The following is a 21408-nucleotide window of genomic DNA, read 5'->3' on the forward strand; positions in this document are numbered from 1 at the left end:
AAAAAAATTCCACAGAGGATCTTGCTGCATAAATGTGAGATAACAGCCATGCAAGAGCTGCAATGAGGTTTTTCCACTGATATCAATTGGCTGAGTAAATAATCAGAATCAACATGTTTCAGGTAACTGACACATACAGGTCATCTTCAATTACACAGTGCTTGCTTCCCCCAATCGTGTAAATTGGTCAAATACAATTGAAGAAGAAGGGTCGTCTTTTTCCAACAAAGACTTTTTGCGACCTGATACACCTAGAACCAGCTGTATCAAAATCTAACATGTTTAATAAAAACAAAGAACTGCTAATGTTGAAGATCTGAAACTAAAACAGAAAATGCTAGAGAAATTCAGCAAGTTTGGCAGAGAGAAAGCAAAGATAACATTTCCAGTCCTCTGACCTGAAGGTTCGGAAGAAGAGTCACTAGACTTGAAACATTAAATTTGCTTTCTCTTTGCAGGTGCTGCCAAACCAGCTGAGTTTCTCACCAGTTTCTGTTTTCATTTCAAGCTTAGTTTGACAAGAGTACAATCACCAAGACGAACAAGGGAAGCAATGTCATGGAAAGCACAATCATGTCCAACCTTGCCTCTAACTCAAGCATGATCCTGACCTGGGGAATTTACCTTCATTGCTTACAGTCAACGTTCTAGAATTTCTGGCCTAAACCCATTGCAGTTGTAAAAGTTGCACAAGGATTCCCACAAGATGATCCTCTTTCTCCTTCACAGGATGTGTCATTCATTGTGAACTTGGCAAGATCGCTAATGCAAATATACCAACGATGCTTCATAGATATTAATGATGGGATATAAATTCTCTGTTAGACCGAGTCAAAATGGTTACTATAAAAATAGCTCATTTCACATTGTTATTTCAGAAGCACATGGGCAGACAATAGAAAAGGATAAAATTAGACTACTGAGTCTGACAAGAAGGTATCACTTGAGATGAGGGAAACATTGAAGTTAACAAGAGGAACAGAGTTATGGGAACAATTATATACGTATGGGAGCAAATCAGCTGGCTTCTGGATCGATCATTCTGTGGTGACTATAATGAGATATAGCTGTACTGAATGCCATGGATGAATAAAAACAATAATGGCATACATGGGTGCAAGTGAGGTAGCTTGTGGTCATTTTGGGTGAAAAAGGCAGAATGGATGAATGCAATCTGATGGAATTTTTAAGAGGCGTTTTGTCGAGCAGAAGCAGACTTACAGGAAAAAGAAATTAATCAAATAATGAGGGTCAGCAGTGAAGCACAATAATCTATTGAAAGGCTCATGATGTGAAGAAACTGGTGCAGCCAAAGCCAAGTGAGAGTATTGCACCTTGGAGCTGGACTGAGACCTGGGGACCTGCTGTTCAGCAGTATTCTTAAACATACGAAAAGGAAAAAAAAAGTTGCAATTTTTTTCTGGGCTAGGTGAAGGGCATGAAAGAGGGAGAAACAAAAATGAAGAGTTACAGGATGATTAAATGAGCTCGATGGATAATCTAGGAGGCTGCAGTTGTGAAGTCCTGAGAAGAGGTGAAAATAGATCAGAGGTTGCTGAAGTCTCGGACAAATGCAGAACCAGATATACAATACATCTGCTGCAGCTCAAAGAGCTTAAGAAATGTAACCCTAATCTGGAAATAGGCCTGGGGTTAGAAATGAATTCACATGTTGAGATTATTAACAGGTTGACGACACAACTCACACACAGTGGAAAATTGAAGAAAGCAAGGAAAAAGAGTTAATTGCACTGTTGTTAATGTTATCTAAGAGGGACACTGGAATAGTCATATCCTGGGGTGCTGAAGGCTTGGAATGGGACAGTTTGAAACTCCAACTGGTGTCATTGAAGATGAGAGTTTGGAAACCCATTCAAAGTACTAACTAGTCAAACACCAGGAAATGGGGATGCCCAAATAAATAATGTGTTATAGACATTTAATAATTTAGAGATAATGACAAAATCTTGACACAAAACTCACATACATAGATTCAGTAACAGGCTAATAAGTGAAGAAAATCTAGGAAAGTACTGAGAGAACGATAATAGATGTCCACATTCATAAAAATAAGGCGTTTGTTGTGTATATTCTACCATTTTATAATAATTGTGTTTGGTGTTCTTCTTTCTTGTCAGTAATTCTGACTGTCAGAAAAAATATTTTAATATTCAAACTACATTCCTGAGATGAGCTACCATACATACTGGTGAAAGCTGCATATATTTAATTGCAAATATTACTTTTTAAGAATTATTTCAGAAGTAACATTGATTTCCAAAAAGAGAATATTTTTGTAACGCAATAGGACAGTATCGAGCAATGAATTTTCTTTTGCAGCAGAGCCAACAACATTTTAATTGGTCTTGCAAAATTAAGACAGTTCATTGGGAATTGTTATTGTCATAGAATGAGGACTGCTGCACAAGGGAAAGCACAACTCTGACTTATTTCTGAGCATTATCAATACCCATTCTGCACAGGGCACGGACAACTCATTACGGTCTAATATGTTGATTTGCACATATGTTAATGCTTATAAAGCTGGGCCCTTATTCACTAATATATTGCTGTCTGACAATGGAGAGGATAAGGTAAGATTTTATGCAAACAAATTGGAAAATTTCCCGCAAAATTAGCCTCCTATAAAAGTATCTATCTCTTACCATCTGCTGCACTTTGCAAACTTATACCTGAAATTATTAATCACCTCCTTGATTTTCTCTCTGACACTGTTAATTTTCATCACCAGGCTGATCAGGGTCAGTATAATCCCCTTGCAAAAATGGAAAAACTGTTGTTCTCTAATCATGTGAAAGAGAATGAGATGCAACCAAATTAAAAAAAGTCAGCCCACATCTATCTGTCTTCCCTGAGGTAAAATACCTCTTATGGCAATCCAGGAATGAAAGCAAATGAATTACATGCACCCAAGATATATTTTCAAACATCCAGAAAACTGTGTTGATGAATTTCTAGGCTTTGAGGTTCCCTATTTGTCCTTAATGTTTGCTCCTGGCTCACAAAAATGAACAGAATACAAAAGATGATCAGCCAATAATAATGTCAGAATGGAGAAAGTATCTATGTATTCTATTTTCTTTGGCAAAATAAGAGACAAAGCATATTTACCCTCTTGCAAGATTGTAAGTGATACATTCAGGTGCATGAATCAGTAGTAAAGGCTCTGACATTTAGTGCCCACCCAGGATTCCTTTGTTTTGAATTTATTCATTTACAGAACATGGACATCTCAGTATTTATTGTTCATCCCTCACTTCTCTTGAGGTGATGGTGAGTTGCTTCTTGATCTGGTGCAGTCCATACAAAAATGGGCCAATCCAAAAAGTCAGCATTTTGGCAGTAAAGGAGTATCTAAACTGTTCATTTGGAGAGCGAGTACAGACAGAATGGGCCAAATGGTCCCCTTTTGCACTGTAATAATTCTATGATGCTGCATAGAAACCACTTGGGCTCGACATTATATTTATTTTAACTTCAACAAAGCAACAAACCATATTTAGATAAAAGATATCAGCTTTTATGTAATTTTTTACACAAAAATAAGTGATTTTTATTACAAGGATGTGCAAAGTTGTTTTGAATATTTTATGAGTACAGGTATTCCAAATCGGGCTTTATTTTTCTGAAAATATGGGTTGGATCTTCTGAGGCATGAGCGATGTGGGTTATGGTGAGAGTATTAGAGTATTAGAATATTTGGTAAATCCCATCTCAATGTCAAGAGGTTCTCATGACAACTTATCGATATTCTTAATTGACTTGTTCAGAGACCATGTGACCCGTCTACTTTGGATAGGGGTTGAGCCAGGACCTGCTGATCAGAGGTAAGAGCACTACCATTGCATCACAAGACCCCCTTCACTGCACCTTGTATGTTTTCTCAAGTGGAGTGGTGAAATGCTTCCTGACTGTTGAGTTCACAGATGATGGTCATGGTTGCCTGTTACATCCCTTTTTGACATCCCAAATTACCACAGGTTGAAATTTCACCAAATTCACTATGCAAATTGGCACAAATACCTGAACAAGCTCTTGTTGGGTACTGCAAAAGACCTTTACATTGCACATCAGACACTAGCATCTCAGGCACATTCCATGGGCACTGGCAATGATGAACACGCATGGCAATTGTCCGATTCACTGACAGGACTTCTGCTTTTGTTTCCATTTGATTTGCTTTGTTATTGTCACATGTACCTAAGTACAGTGAAAAGTTTTGTTTTACATGCAGTACAAGCAGATCATAACATACAAAGACACATCATTGAACAGAGCAAGGAATGTTAAGTTAGAGTCATGCAGGAGATGTCAAAAAGCAAGATCAATGTTAGATTTGAAATTTGTGAGGTCTATTCAGAAGTCTAATAACAGTGGGGAAGAAGCTGTCCTTTAACTTGTTGGTATGTGTGTTTAAGCTTTTGTATCTTCTGCCTGATGGAAGAGGTTAGACGAGATTAACCCGGGATGGGAGGGATCTTCAATGGTGTTGTATAGATGGAGCAAATGAATGGAAGGTTGGTTTGTACGATGGACTGAGCTGTGTTCACAAATCTGTGTAGTTTCTCAGAGTCTTGGGCAGAGCACTTGGATGCTGCACCTTGGGCACATGTAGCTTCCACACCGGCTCTGGGGATACAGGATGTCCTACCTGTGCATGACTCTGCCCAGCTGAAAGCCCAAGACTGTGCCCACAAAGCTCATGCCTACTTCCCTCTGTCTGCCCATGTCTGGGGTACATGTCAGGTGCCACGCAGAGTAGCGTTTGAGGGCACATATTCTTTTAAATAAAAACAAATGCAATAGTTGAATGTGAAGTTAATGAAACACAAGTTTCTAAGCAGTCTGCAGGGGAGGGGGAGTTTTAATCCACTAGGGTTACGGATGCACGTGAAACTCCCTGCCTCAAGCTTTCAATGTTTAACTGGAAGGTTTTTGTTTGCCCCTAGGAAATCCTGCAGCAGCTGGATCTGACATTTGAACATGTTACAAGTTAATTAAGTGGAGTTTCAACCCTGGATTTGTGTAGTCCGTAAGTTTCCTGAGCTTCTTGCTACTCACAAAGTAAAACAAAGCACCAGCACAGCAGAGGCTGAGGGGACTGAGCAACTGAATGGCAAGATAGCTTTGCAATACTGAAACCTGGCACTTGCTGCTTTGTCCAGGTGAGGGGCTTTTCCTGATGGAATATATATGGTTATGCTGGTGAGGGGCTTTTCTTTATGGAATATATATTGTTCTGCTGGTGAGGGGCTTATCCTTTTGGAACATATACGGTTATGCTGGTGAGGGCTTTTCCTTATAGAATATATATTATGCTGGTGAGGGGCTTATCACTATGGAACATATACTGTTATGCTGGTGTTTTCCACTACTGGAGAATGATACTTCTGTTACCTTTTGCCTTTGATCTGTATTTTCCAGCCCTCATTACAGCATGGGAGTAGATCCATGCCAAATATCATTCATGACCTGTAGCCTTTGACGAGGAACAGGAGGAGCAGCAACATTCTGTTCAACCACCAGCCCACGCACAGGTTGGACAATACAGATACTGAGTTCTAGCAGGAGGCAATATCCTCAGCACCTTCTACACAAGACAGAGGATGAGCTGTCTCTACATGACTGAGCATTGGTGTTTCAGAAGGCTCTAATCCTCCTGTCAAGTGGTTGCTGATATCTGCAACCCCTTGGAAGAAGATCTGCCAACTGAACCAGTTGTGCATCTATTTCCTTTGGCTGCCAAGGTCGCAACAGCCCGTGATTTGCTCACAATGATTCATTATCAGGAGTTTTCTGGCAATATTTGTTGAAGAAATGAAACTAGTGTGGAGAACTGCAAGTTCCAGATGATTGATGCCATATTTGCCACGGCTGCTATCAGCATCCACTTCACAACTGTTGCATTCAGCCAGAATCAGAAAAACTATTTTATTTTTCTTAATTGTTTTCATAGGCTGTGTGCACTGCCGGAAAAGGCTTGTTGCCAATCTCAAATTCCCCTTGAATGAATTGGTTTCCTAGGCCATGTCTGGGGCAGTTAAGAGTTAACTATATTAGAGTCAAAAAGGCAAAAAGCATGGAAACAGACCCTTCGGTCCAACCAGTCCATGCTGACCAGAATCCCAAATTAAACTAGTCCCACCTACTTACATTTGGCCCATATCCCTCTAAACCTTTCCTGTTCATGTATTATCCAAATGCCTTTTAAACATTGTAACTTGTTATAAGTTTGGTGCAAGGTCATTTTCTTTTTGAGCATTTCACTTGATTTTTTTCTTGAGGTCTACTTTCAGATTTTGTTTGACACTCGCATATTTGTATATGAGGTAATACGGTCACATTAACAAAACCTTCTATTATTGTTTTGGCAGAATTAGAATCATTCATAATATCCCCATTGATGATCAACTTTCCATTGATCTACAACACACAAAGTGTTAATCTTTAGTTACCACAGTACTTAAGGTGGTATAAGACCACAGGAACAAGTTAATGTCATTATTTTTCAAAATAAATATCACTCACTTCTGCACAGAAAAAGGTATGACCCTAAACACACCTTCTTAAGCTAGATGAGGTCACAGCTTTGCCACAACTGTACAACATTTTTGAAACAAACATTTTCACAAAGCAGGTTTAACCATATTTAATGCATCTCAGATCTCAATCATAAATTTAAGAATTGACACACTGTTTGTTACAGTAATATCCACTACATTTTTTTTTAGAACTATTGGAGCTCCTGAAATATGCAAACTTAAACAAGAGATTCCATGTTCCTTTGTGAGGAAGTCAACACCTCAGTAATTTAACATTTTCTTAGATCCCAATTAATGGATTATTACTTTGCAAGTTGAAAACTACTTTCCAGTTGTGGTCGTACCAACAGTTTAACTGTTGCAAAATTACTCCACTTTAACATTCCATTCCTTCTCTATGGGGGTTGACAGATTCATGCGAGTCCGCTGGAGAATCAGCACTCAATGACACTTGTGGGATATGAAGGATGTATTCAGATCGACAAGATGAGAAGGTTGTGAATTATCACAGTATTTCAGCTGATGCTGACATCAAAGTTAATAGGAATGGGTAAGGGCTGTCCACCACATGGTTGTGTTAGATCAAATACTGTCATCAGGAGTTGGGAGACCCCATCCCTCCATCGGCACTGACTAGGCACACAAAAACCCAATCTTACCCACTGTGTTCTCTCCTGCAGCAGTCAGAAGGGCTGTGACTGGATGGCCAACCCCAATTCATTGCCATTCCCTCCAGTTCTTTGGTCTCCTCCCCTGCAAGGAGAGAATAATGAGACCCGTGAGTGGGTGGCACCTTGAAAGGATTGAAGGATGACATTTGTGGATGGTCGCTGCAGGGACAGCTGTGATATTCAAATATGATGAGCGGTAGTGACGGCTGGTCAGATGGGAATGGCAGGACATGACCTGAGGAAGAGGGATGGATTCGTTACAAAGTGCAAAGTTCAGAAGAACGGTGCACAGGAAGGGGTCAGGAGATGGAGGAAAGGTTTTGTACTTGAGGACTGAATGTCACTCAACTCTCCTGTCCAAATCAGGTCAGTGATCCCATGCCAACACCATATTCATGAGCATGACACTGCAGTAGGTGATTTACACAGTCACTTCCAACCATGCCTGCTTGCTCTCTGGGGCTCCCATCTTCCTCTGATCTGTGGGGACCGAAACTTCCCTTTGACTCCTGCGCGCTACAGCATGATAGCCAGGTGGTACGTTCTGAGAATTATGGTGCAGCTTTTGGATATTGCCCCTACATTTCTCCAGTTTCAGCCTTGATTAGTCCCAGCACTTCTGAAACATTTCATTCAGAACTCTGCATGTTCCCTTTAAATCTGGAGCTGCTGAGGTGAGTTGACATTACACCCTCTCAAACTTTAACTGGTCAGGGAGACCAGCAAGTGTAAACCAAGTGGCTGAATCAAAAAAGGCATTTACAGGCAGGCTATTGAACTCTCCTTCAACATGCCAACTTCCCCAAACATGGCAGAACATTAAAATTCAGACCAACTTGTCTGATTACTCCTTTCGGTAGTTTGAATTCTCTATTCCTAAAATCCCACATTTACATCGATTTTCTGATTGAGGCTGTATAATTCAAACCACTTCTGATTGTTACATCAATTAAAGTCAAAGAGTTACAGAATTAAATTGTTAAATCCTGCTGACATGAAGAAGTGAGCCAAATGGAGAGCGAAGGTTATGAGTCTGGCTGCCGGGCAGATTTCCGGTCTTTTCCACATTGACCAATTTGGAATGTGGGAATGTCACATGGGCCCACAAGGGTGGGCAAGCCATTCAAGTATATGGAGCCTTAGTGAGCGATGCTTGAGAAGTTCAATGAGAGTTTTCCAATCTTGTGACGTAGTGTGGCCAGGGGATGTTGGAAGGGTTAGTGAGGGAGACAACTGACACACATGACCCTGTAAGACAGGTTTTTGTTATGCAGTGGTAGCATCCCTACCTCAAGCACAGAGGTCCATGTTCAAATTTCACCTCAGGATGTGACAGTCATGGAGTTTTTAAAACATGTCCGAGCAGCTTCATAATTTTTCAAAAAGAATTTTGATCATTTTAATCTTCAGAGTTTTTTGTTTAGTTCTAATCCTGTTTATCATTTCATTTGGAATCAAAATCTGGCTTATGTCTGTGTAATTGTCTGATCCCAACCTTGACCAACAACAGCAGGAAATTTTAATAACACTAGCACTCAGAGAGACCTGGCAGTGTTAATTTGGCCTTTCCCCCATACTGTTCATAAGAAACTCCCTAGGGGAATAGCACATGTTTAGATTTTTCATGCCTATTGGGTGCTTTGTTCAAATGTGTTTAAAATCTACAACATGCCCTTGCAACACTGAGTGCCACGTAATGCTTTGCGACTCCAAAGAAACTCAGTCACCACTGACGAAACAGATAATGCCAGATGCTCAGCTGTTACTTAAAAACAGAAATTCCAGGAAATACTCAGAAGCAAAAGGTCATCCTCACAAAAGCATTAACTCTGTTTCCCTCTCAATGGATGGTGCCAGACCTGCTGAGTGTTTGCAACAGTTTCTGTACGGTATTTCCAATTTCCAGTATCTACATAATTCGCTTTTGTTGCCAGTTAGTGATAGCAGTGGGAAAAAACAAACTGGAACAGAACCCATTATAGATTTGATTTTAGATGAACAGACTGACATATCTTTATCAAATTTCATAGCTTTTGAGCAACTTAATTTGGAAACGTAGTTTAGCAACATGTTAGCATCTTAAATATTGTCTGTTATTGAACATGTTCATCGGTGAACTATGATTATAGTAGATTAGTGGGCAGACAAATGTTAACTCTATTTCTCGCCACAGGTGCTGCAGGACCTTTTGAGTTTTTTCCAGCATTCTCTGTGTTTCTTCAGATCTCTGGCATCCACAGTATTTTGATTTTATTTCACCAAAGTCACACAACACCAGGTTATAGTCCAACAGGTTTATTTGAAATCACAAGCTTTCAAAACGTTGCTCCTTCAACAGGTGATGTTTCACTTCAGGTGAAGGGTACCTGATGAAGGACCAGTGCTCTGAAAGTTTGTGATTTCAAATAAACTTGTTCGATTATAACCTGGTGTTGTGTGGCTTCTGCCGTTGTCCAGCCCAGTCCAACACCAGCACCTCCACATCATATTTTTATTTGAGTCTTCTGCTCATTGTCACCTCTCTTGAAGGTATGCCTTCTTTGATGAAGTTCTCCTCTTCCTTCCAGTGTGATTTCCATTTTGGCTTGTTTACTTTCATGGCTTGCTATCTCTCTCCTAGTGTTGGATAAAATGTTTGCTAGTGCTTGTTGTGCGATGAACAACCCTTTCATCTTTCACACTGGATTACTGTACCATTTGCCCTCTGAAATACTTCCACAGAGGCTGGTATCTCATCACAAAGTCACCTGCGGAAAGTTCCTGACACTGATTCAGCTCCCTCAGAGCTAGCTGTCAAAGTAAACAGAACCTCTGACACTCCTGCTTATACCTATCAGCCAGGGCTCCCTGATTGGGGTTGTTAATCTGGTCCAATCAGGGAACTCAGATTCTATGAGGGCCACCTGGCTGACCTCATTACATTCACTACACTCTCCTCTGCCAAAAGTATAAAACTGAACCTATTTTCCAACATTTTTCAGTTCTGAAGAAGAATTATACTAAACTTAAAATATTAAGTCTATACCTCTCCACAGATGCTGCAAACCTGCTGAGTGTTTTCAGCATTCTCTGTGTTTGTTAGAGATTTAGTGGCTTTGTCTCAAATACTCTGGAAAATAGCAGACTGAGGAATTTCATACAAATGCTTTAAATTGTTCAAGCTGCCAATAATTCAAATGTTCTCAATATCTGGGCACATTTAGCATCACTGTAGTTTTCTATTGAATCCCACCAGAATAACAGATAAAATGACACACCCTGGCTTTCTCACCACACCAGGATGTCATCTGCCATAAACATTCTTTTACTCTCCCAACACAAGTTTTGCTATCTGACTAAATACAATCTTCCATCAGCACAGTCACAGCCAGAGAGATTAATGATGCAGTTAATTATACTACTGTGAAAAACAAATGTATCTTCAGAGGGAGGGGAATCTCTCACATAATAACCACATTATGTTTATACTTTGAAATTACTGCATATTGGCATCTCTGTTTTGCAGCTAACTACCTGAGTCTGTGATTTTCAGCGTTAATGTGTTATGACAGTTGGACATCCTGCATTTGACACCATGAAGAGGTGACTAACCACAAGCACTTGTTTTGCTGCTGTGAAGCAATCTGTAACTCATAAGCATTGCAGTCAGAAGCAAGTGAAAATGGTCCTCCACATGATTTAAGGGATATCAAATCTCACTGCCATAAAAGAAAAACTATCAATTCTATTGGCTAATAACCTCAAAAACAGCTTTAGATGAGCTAATATGCAGCAGGATATACAGTACTTTAGTGAGTTAACCTTTTAGGTTTACAGTCTGGTAACGACTCAGTTCTTTGTAAGAGATATTAAACTGGTGACATGGGGGTAACAGCTTAAGCAACCTGTACTCTAATCATTCAACTTTGATAGACATTCAAATGCTTTGGCTCTAAATCAACATCTTCCTATTCCTTAGGCAAACCAAGAGGACTTCATTAAGTACATTCTTGTATCATGGATCAGAGAGGGGAAGGGAGAGGCAAAGGAAGCAAGTATGTCATGTAGTTAAATGAATGTATTGCTGAGAGATACCAAGAAGAGTCATAGAAAAATATCCAATACAATTTGGGCTAAGTACAAATCATTAAAAAGCTATATACGACATTTATATCCTGATTTTGCAGAATACTTATAATTTTTCTAAGCAATGTTTTTTTGGGGAATTTCTTCCTTCTTGCCTGTGTACATCTCTGCTGCTTTCCTGTTTAAATCTTAACATCTTCAGTCTTTTACAGGACAGAATATCAATTACTTGCCACACTGATAAATGTCTTTCTATGACATATTTGATGAAAATTATGTTGAAAAACCCCATAAAGGATGAAATTACAGCACATCTGGATAGTAGTAACAGGATAGGACAGAGTCAGCATGGATTTATGAAGGGGAAATCATGCTTGACTAATCTTCTTGAATTTTTTGAGGATGTAACTCTGAAGATGGACGAGGGAGATCCAGTAGATGTAGTGTACCTGGACTTTCAGAAAGCTTTTGATAAAGTCCCACATAGGAGGTTAGTGAGCAAAATTAGGGCGCATGGTATTGGGGGCAAAGTACTAGATTGGATTGAAAATTGGTTGGCTGATAAGAAACAAAGGGTAGTGATAACCGGCTCCATTTCAGAATGGCAGGCAGTGACCAGTGGGGTACCGCAGGGATCAGTGCTGGGACCGCAGCTTTTTACAATATATGTTAATGATATAGAAGATGGTATCAGCAATAACATTAGCAAATTTGCCGATGATACAAAGCTGGGTGGCAGGGTGAAATGTGATGAGGATGTTAGGAGATTACAGGGTGACCTGGACAAGTTAGGTGAGTGGTCAGATGAATGGCAGATGCAGTTTAATGTGGATAAATGTATGGTTGTCCACGTTGGTGGCAAGAACAGGAAGGCAGATTACTACCTAAATTGAATCATTTTAGGTAAAGGGGTAGTACAGAGAGATCTGAGTGTTCTTGTACACCAGTCAATGAAGGCAAGCATGCAGGTACAGCAGGTAGTGAAGAAGGCTAATAGCATGCTGGCCTTCATAACAAGAGGAATTGAGTATAGAAGCAAAGAGGTGCTTCTGCAGCTGTATAGGGCCCTGGTGAGACCACACCTGGAGTACTGTGTGCAGTTCTGGTCTCCAAATTTGAGGAAAGACATTCTGGCTATTGAGGGAGTGCAGCGTAGGTTCACGAGGTCAATTCCTGGAATGGCGGGATTACCTTACACTGAAAGACTGAAATGACTGGGCTTGTATACCCTTGAGTTTAGAAGACTGAGAGGGGATCTGAATGAGCCATATAGGATTATGAAAGGATTGGACACTCTGGCAGCAGGAAACAGCTTAAAAATACGGGGTAGACCATTTAGGACAGAGATGAGGAGAAACTTCTTCACCCAGAGTGTGGTGGCTGTGTGGAATGCTCTGCCCCAGAGGGCAGTGGAGGCCCAGTCTCTGGATTCATTTAAGAAAGAGTTGGATAGAGCTATCAAAGATAGTGGAATCAAGGGTTATGGAGATAAGGCAGGAAGAGGATACTGATTAGGAATGATCAGCCATGATCCTCTTGAATGGCGGTGCAGGCTCAAAGGACAGAATGGCCTATTCCTGCACCTATTGTCTATTGCTTCATTTTTTATGCATTTACATAATGAATGAGTTACAGACTAATACAACATAGAAACATACCCTTCGGTCCAATCTGTCCTTGCCGACCAGGAATCCTAAATTAATTGAATCTCACTTACCAGCATTTGACCCCATATCCCTCAAACCCCTTTCTATTCATACTCCCACCCAGATGATTTTTAAATGTTGTAATTGAATCAGCCTCTTTGGCAGTTCATTCCATACACACACCACTCTCTGCAAGAAAATGTCGCTCCTTCGGTCCCTTTTAAATCTTTCACCTCTCATCTTAAACCTTTGCCCTCTGGTTTTGGACTCCCCTACCCTGGGCTATTCACCCTATCCATGTCCCTCATAATTTATAAACTTATATAAGGTCACCCCAGCCTTCAATGCTCCAGGGAAAATAGTCCCAGCCTCTCTCTATACCTCAAACCCTCCAACCCTGGCAACACACTTGTAAATCTTTTCTGAGCCCTTTCAAATTTCACAACATCTTCCTCTTAGCAGGGAGAAAAGAACTGAATGCATTATTCCAAAATTGGCCCCTAACCAATGTCCTGCACAGCCACAACATGTCCTCCTGACACCTATACTCAATGCAGTGACCAATAAAGGCAAGAGTACCCAACGCCTTCTTCACCACCCTGTCTCCTTGTGACTCCATCTTCAAGGAAATACAAACCCACAGTCCAAGGTCTCTTTGTTCAGCAGCACTCCCCTGGACCCTACCATTAAGGGTGTAAATCCTGCCCTGATTTGCCAAATCAAAATGCAAAACCTTACATTTGTCTAAATTTGAGTCATAGCGTCATGGCAGTACAGAAACAGACCCTTCTGTCCAACTTGTCTGTGGTGACCAAGTTTCCCAAATTAACTGTAGTTGATGCATAACCCTGGCCAAGGAGACATAAAGAGAACACAAAGAGTCCACACAAGGATGCAGGAAGTGGGCAAAGATTTGGCAGATGGACTATTATATCAAACATTATTAAGTCGCCCACTCTGATTGGAGGATTGAAACAAGTTATTTAAGTAGAGAGAGAGAGAGACTGCAGAATGCTGTGGTGTAGAGAGATGGGTACCCCATCAGCGAATCATGAGAACTCAGCAGATAGATACATCAAAGAATTAAGAATCGACATGGCAAGTTAGCCTTTATGCTGGGGAATGGGTGATCGTGAAACAGGAGACAGTGGTTCGTAAAAGCATGGAAATTGATACAAATGTACAGGGCACCGGCAGATCACACTTAGATTAAGGTGTAAAACATTGGTATATTTGCAGTAGATGTAGTTCAGAGAAGGATGAGAACATTGATTCCAGTGATCAAAGGATTGTTTTATAAGGGAAGGTTGAGCACATTCCAATTCATACTCATCAGAGTTTGGAGGAATGAGAGATGTTTTTTCTTGAAATATACATAGATCAGAGGGGCCTTGACTGTGGTGGTATCTAGCATTAAGCGGGACAGTTTCAAATAATAGGTCAGCTATTTAAGTAGGAGATGAATTTCTTTTCCCCTTCTGAATTCGCCTTTGGAATTCAGAACCCTAAAGTGTAAGAGAATAATAAAAGGTGGGTAATTGAATATATTCAAGTGTTAATTAGATATACTATTATTGACAAGCAGGTCAAGGTTTATGAGGACTGGGGGTGCTGTTGCTGGCAGAGAAAATGTATTTAAGGCTCCAATCAGCTCAACCATGACCTCACTGAAGCACACAGCAAGCTCAGGGGGCCCAACAGACCCCTGCTTCTATTTTATGTTCTTACGTTTTAAAGCCAGCAGGAGTTTAAAATATATTATCATTTTCCCAATAGCAGCTATGGATGTAAGTACATTAAAAATGTATTATTGGAAGGACATTTACTGAGAGAGAGGGAATTTCCATTAATCCACTCTGATACCGAGCTTCATATATAAAAATGTAATATTCTGCCCATCTGTGCCCTGTAGCAAATAAAGGAGAGATGAAACAAGAAATACCATTAATACTGTCTTGAAATATATTTGCAATGCTTTTAAAACTACCACTTAGGAGTATTCTGCGGATCTCAAAATGATGAACTGAATAGCCACTTGATGCCATTTTAGAAATTATTTTATAGCTTGGATTATAATCAAGAATGATTTGAATTGTGAACTTGTGCAAACAAATTATTATACACAACATGAGATCCTTTAAACTGCAAGAATTTCACAGCTATTCATTGTAGCACAAGTGTAACATCATTGAGGAAACATAAAACAGAAGAGTGATACTTCTAGTAAAAGTTAGACAGATGTGTATGACAATATTGTACTTTAGTTTGAAAAGGAATACAATATGGCAACTCACATCAAGCGAATTATGCCACTACAAACCAACTCACTCCCACAGTTACCTTGACTACAAATCCTCCCAAGCTGCTTCCTGTAAAGACTGCTCCATTCTCCCAGTTCCTCCTTCTCCATTGTATTTGTTCAGATGATGCCAACTTTGATAAGTGGGCTGCCAAAACATCCACCTCCTTCCTCAACCACAGATTCCCCAGCACTACTGTTGACATAGCCCTTAGCCGGGTCCAATCCATCGCCTGCACTTCAACCATCACACCCTCTCTACCCCCTCACAACAATGATAGGTTCCTCCTTGTCCTCATTTACTATCCCACCAGCATCTGGAGGATTAGCCGCCGTGTCTACCATCTCCAGTGCTATGTTATCACTGGACGCACATTCCCCTCCCTTCCAGGTCAGTCTTCCACAAGGACCATTCCCTCCAGGACACCCTGATCCACTCCTTCACCTTGAGCACCCGATGGCACCTTCCCTTGCAACCGCAACAGGTGCATCAGCTTCTCCCTCCTCAGTATCCAAGGGCCCAAACACACCTTCCAGGTGAAGCAACGCTTTACTTGCACTTAGAGTCGTAGAGATGTACAGCATGGAAACAGACCTTTCGGTCCAACCCATCCACGCCAACCAGATATCCCAACCCAATCTAGTCCCACCTGCTAGCACCCGGCCCATATCCCTCCAAACCCTTCCTATTCATATACCCATCCAAATGCCTCTTAAATGTTGCAATTGTACCAGCCTCCACCACTTCTTCTGGCAGCTCATTCCATACACATACACCCTCTGTGTGAAAAAGGTGCCCATTAGGTCTCTCTTATATCTGTCCCCTCTCACCCTAAACCTATGCCTTCTAGTTCTGGACTCCCCGACCCCAGGGAAAAGACTGTTTATTTATCCTATCCATATCCCTCTATTTTGTAAATCTCTATAAGGACACCCTTCAGCCTCCGATGCTCCAGGGAAAACAGCCCCATTCCTGATGAAGGGCTTTTGCCCGAAACGTCGATTTCGAAGCTACTTGGATGCTGCCTGAACTTCTGTGCTCTTCCAGCACCACTAATCCAGAACCCAGCCTGTTCAGCCTCTTCCAGTAGCTCAGATCCTCCAACCCTGGCAACATCCTTGTAAATCTTTTCTGAACCCTTTCAAGTTTACTGTTACTGGGCAAAACCCTTTCCGATAGGAGGAGACCAGAACTGAATGCAATATTCCAACTGTGGCCTAACCAATGCCCTGTACAGCCGCAACATGACCTCCCAACTCCTGTACTCAATACTCTGACCAATAAAGGAAAGCGTACCAAATGCCTTCTTCACTATCCTATCTACCTGCGACTCCACTTTCAAGGAGCTATGAACCTGCACTCCAAGGTCTCTTTGTTCAGTAACACTCCCTAGGACCTTACCACTAAGTGTATAAGTCCTGCTAAGATTTGCTTTCCCAAAATGCAGCACCTCACATTTATCTGAATTAAACTCCATCTGCCACTTCTCAGCCTATTGGCCCATCTGGTCAAGATCCTGTTGTAATCTGAGATAACCCTCTTCGCTGTCCACTACACCTCCAATTTAGTCCACTGCACTTGCTGCTCCCAATGTGGTCGCATTATGGGCAATTTAGCAATTACCAATTCACGAAAGCAGCACAATTTTGGATTGTGGGAGGAAACTGGAACACCCGGAGGAAACCAAGCAGACACTGGGAGAATATGCAAACTCCATATAGACGGCCACTCGAGGCTAGAATCGAACCCAGGTCCTGGTGCTGTGAGGCAGCAGTGCTAACCACTGAGCCACGTGCCACCAAGTTCTGAAGAAATCTCAGACCAGATTCGAAGCATACATCTATTTCACTCCACAGATGCTGCCAGACCTGTTAAGTTTTTCCAGCACTTTTCGTGGTTATCTAAGATTTCCAGAATCTGCAGTATTTTGTTTTCATACAGACTTTGACCGCTTTGCCACATGCCTCGAGAAGAAGCAGCCGGTCAGGCAGCATCTGAGGAGCAGGAGAATCGACATTTTGGGCATAAGCCCTTCATCAGAAATGTGGGACTGGTCATCCTGGGAACAGATGTGGCAGACGTGGCACAATCGGGAACAAGCGATAGCGTTTTTACAGGAGATAGGGCAGGAGGAGGTGCAGCACAGTCAAGAGTGTGGTGCTGGAAGGACACAATCGGTCAGGCAGCATCCGAGGAGCAAGAGAATCGATGATTTGGGAATAAGACCTTCATCAAGGACTTATGCCTGAAACGTTGATTCTCCTGCTCTTCGGATGCTGCCTGACTTGCTGTGTCTCTCCAGCACCACACACTCGACTCTGACCTCCAGCATCTGAAGTCCTCACTTTCTTCTACATACCTCAGGAATCAAAGGATTCCAAAGAATTTACACTGAGGGCAGTGAAAGCATTGAAATATTGTCAGAAGAATACTACTTAATAATTTGCTTTAATTGGTGCATTTTATACTCATTATGGGATCAATGCTGTAAGAAAGACCAAGTATAATTTCAGACAACAGATGAGAAACACCATATGCCATGATAATTTATGAAACAGTGGCAAGAAAATATCTTACACCAGTTTATTTTAAAACGGGAAAGCCATGACATTTGATTTGTTAAAGCATCATGCCACCTGCATGACAAATTAATGATGGGTTGAATATTTACTTTTGCCAAAGCCAACACATAATTTGGATGCAAGAATAAGTCCTTTTGGAAGAGACATGTATTTTCCAGTGCTTTGAACAAATTAATTTACAATTATTATGATTATCCTCAACCAAAGAATGCATTGCCAAAGATGAAAATCTGTACAGCACTCTACATGCACATGCAACTAATTTTACTCTGACACTTGGTCCCCCAAAGACCTCTGGAAAGTGCTTATTTTGATGACTGCAACAAAATAGTAAAAGAATGACAAAAGATAATTGACTAAACTTCTTCCACAAACAAAAGACTCATTCACCCTATCTTAATGCTTTTGTAAAAGTGTTGCCAATACCGCTATGATAGTGAGCACCAACTCATTAACTAAAAGTATTGAACCATTTGTTAAAAAATTGCTCTGGAATCAATGTCAGTCTCAATCATCCAGGAACAGTCTCTGCAAATCTTCACTCCAAAGCCATATTGAAGTTGAACTCCAGAATGTTTATTCCATCTCATAAAATGTCAAAAATGTGAATGTTTCTACATTTTTTACCTCCATTATACTACTTGTACTTTTACACTTTGTATGAGCTCCTGGTAAGTGAAAAGTTAGTTTTAGATGTTAGCAAGATGAAGTATTGTCTGTGTGACTTGAGTTAAATCAAAGTCACATTGTAATGGGGGTTGCTGGAGTGAACTGATTGTGTGAATAGGAAAAGGGAAGTAGAAATGGATGTTCAAAATGTGTGACCATAGAACATAGAACATTACAGTGCAGTACAGGCCTGTCGTCCCTCAATGTTGCGCTGACCTGTGGAACCAATCTGAAGCCCATCTAACCTATACTATTCTATTCTCGTCCATATGCTATCCAATGACCATTTAAATGCCCTTAAAGTTGGCGATTCTACTACTGTTGCAGACAGTGCGTTCCATGCCCCTACTACTCTCTGAGTAAAGAAACTACCTCTGACATCAGACCAGCTGTGACCTTTGAAATGTACAGATCAATGGGCTTCAGACCTATAACTAAATCGAATGTAGTGCTGGAAAAGCGCAGCAGGTCAGGCAGCATCCAAGGAGCAAGGAGCAAGAGAATCAACGTTTCAGGCAGACCCCTTCATCAGGATGAAGGGCTTATGCCCAAAATGTCAATTCTTCTGCTCCTCGGATGCTGCCTGACTTGCTATGCTTTTCCAGCACTACCCTCTCGACTCTGATCTCCAGCATCTGCAGTCCTCACTTTCTCCTGGCTATAGCTAAATAAGTGTCAAGGTTATAAAAGTCCAAAAAATCATATACTGGAGATTGTTAATAATAGATTGTGAAGCGCTGAGATATCTGATTGGCTTTGTGACCTCAGATCTATGTTTGACAAATGGAATAACAAGACAAAAAATAGAACAGCAGTATTGGTGGACAGCAAGAGACTTGGTTGTAAAGGATAGCAAAAAGAGTTTGATAGTGTGGATCTGAATGACACACAGAATGAGAAAAGAAGTCTTCAGCTGTTAAAATATCTGGAATTGTCATGAACTGAGAACCATCTGGATTCAGATGTAAACTGCCTTTGTTTGTTTAGTACAATGTTTGTTGCTTAAGTTGTCGCCTTAATACCACTGTACTGAGTGTCATCTTATCTGAAATGAAACCTAGCATTTCAGCCTGACCAGCTTCTTGGTACATCATTTCCAGTTATAGCATTGATGAACCATTATGGTCCACAGGTTAGGTCTCCAAGATGGCAGTGGAGTAGGACTCCTGAGAAGTTCTATTTCTTTTCTTTACTTCCCCCAATCTTCACTTTGTTTTTCTTTTTCTTTATATCTCCCATTCCAGGCAGCAATGGTTGCCCAGGGTGAGAGCCAGTGAGGATTCCCAGCCTCAGTATCGACCTGAATTCCTGGTCTCAACATGAAGCCCAGTGCAGTCTGGGTTGGAAGGACTGTTATTCTAATCTCTTATTTCTCTATTTTCCTAATTTATTGCTGGGCTTCTTATTTCTTTGTTTTTCTAATTATCTTTTCCTTAAGAATTTGTCCTTAAGGATCTGTATCTTGGTACCTTTGTTCCAAAGATGGTGCTGTAAATAGCGATGTGTAAGCTTTTCACTGTACTCATGTGAGTACATGTGACAATAAAGCTAATTCAATTCAATTCAGGATATTGATTATCTATAAAACATTTGTACTAAAACTCTTCCCTGTCAAGCCTGCAGTACTTCAAAATTCTTCAACATTCATTATGTATTTAGGTCAGATAATTTGCTTTCTGTTGAAAGCAATTTTTTTTTAAATTATGAGCAGTGAACAGAAAAATTTTAAATCCTAAAAATAAGGGCAAGCGTGTAGCTAACCTGCGCAATGGATCAGAAACAATAACAAAGAAGCATTTCTTCATTGTTCTCTCTTTATTAATAATATGGAAAATCAGATTTGTATTGTGACAGTACTACTGATGACTTTAAGACATGCTAAACCACTTTATAGACTAATTTTCAAGTATAGTCAGTGCTGCCGTTTGGGAGATGTAGTAGGAAATTTGTACGTAGCAAACTCCCGGAATGACTAGTGGTATTTGAATGCAGTTTTATTGAACACTGGCTTAACTATGGAAATGTTACATATTGATTGAAATATAAGCATATTATGGGTTTATTATTATTGCTGTTATTTTACGAGGAAGTGGTATGTCAGGTCCTCCCACAATCTGGAAGCTCAGAGTTGAACAGACCTTCATTGATTTTGGAAGGTATGTCTGAATTTTCCGATTGTCAAATAATTTGTTGCCAGGAGTAACAGCTTGTGCCACAATCAAAGAAAATGGCCCTGTTCAAGTGCTGTTAGCTAATCTAACAGCCAGAAGGTCAGTTAGCTCATTTGTTTAGATGACTGGCTTGCAATGCAAAGTAATGCCAATAGCATGGCTTCAATTCCCACACTGGCTGGGGTTACAATAAAGGTCTCTCTAACTTGATCCCTCTCCTTAACTGGGGTGTGGTGACCCTCAGCTTAAACCAACACTAGTCATCTCTCTCTAATAAGAGGGTCACTATAGCAACTTTGAGATCTCTAGTCCTAACAGTGCCACAATCCCCTGCTAGGACTGCACCATTTTCCTGAACTGTGATTTATTTGAAATTTTCAACAACTTTAGAAGATGAGCATAAAATGTGGTGAACAGGGAGCTCACTCTTCAGATTGTGTTTTTCAAGTGTGGAATTGTCTGCAGCTTTGACAAATTCTAATAGAATGAACTGTAATGATCTGTTCTAAAACCTTGCACATTGAAGAACACAGTTCAAAAGCCCAGAAATTCTGGACTATCCGTTAAAATCAGTGATCTCCAACCTTTTACAGCAGAAGATCACTTTTTGGTATTAAATCCAACTCAGGATTGACCTGAAGAAAGTATGGAATAAGCATTTTACTTTTAATGCTGTATGAATTTAAGACCAAGTATATATAATTATTTAATTTGTTCCTCTGCTCACCAAACCTCAGTGAG

At 40.6% G+C, this 21408-nt stretch overlaps 1 protein-coding gene across 11 annotated transcripts in view; it reads right to left on the minus strand.

Moving 5' to 3' along the window:
- Positions 1–21408, minus strand: part of LOC140493786 (leucine-rich repeat-containing protein 4C-like) — a 991485-nt gene that overhangs the window by 48193 nt on the left and 921884 nt on the right. For 3 of the 11 annotated variants that reach the window (XM_072592655.1, XM_072592654.1, XM_072592662.1), the window contains one exon: positions 7223–7316. The exons of the other annotated variants lie outside the window; for them this stretch is intronic. The gene's annotated coding sequence lies outside the window, so the exon portion shown is untranslated. The remainder of the gene's footprint in view (positions 1–7222; positions 7317–21408) is intronic. 11 annotated transcript variants of the gene reach the window in all.

Source organism: Chiloscyllium punctatum, chromosome 22, assembly GCF_047496795.1.
Source record: "Chiloscyllium punctatum isolate Juve2018m chromosome 22, sChiPun1.3, whole genome shotgun sequence".
Taxonomy (NCBI): Eukaryota; Metazoa; Chordata; class Chondrichthyes; order Orectolobiformes; family Hemiscylliidae; genus Chiloscyllium; species Chiloscyllium punctatum.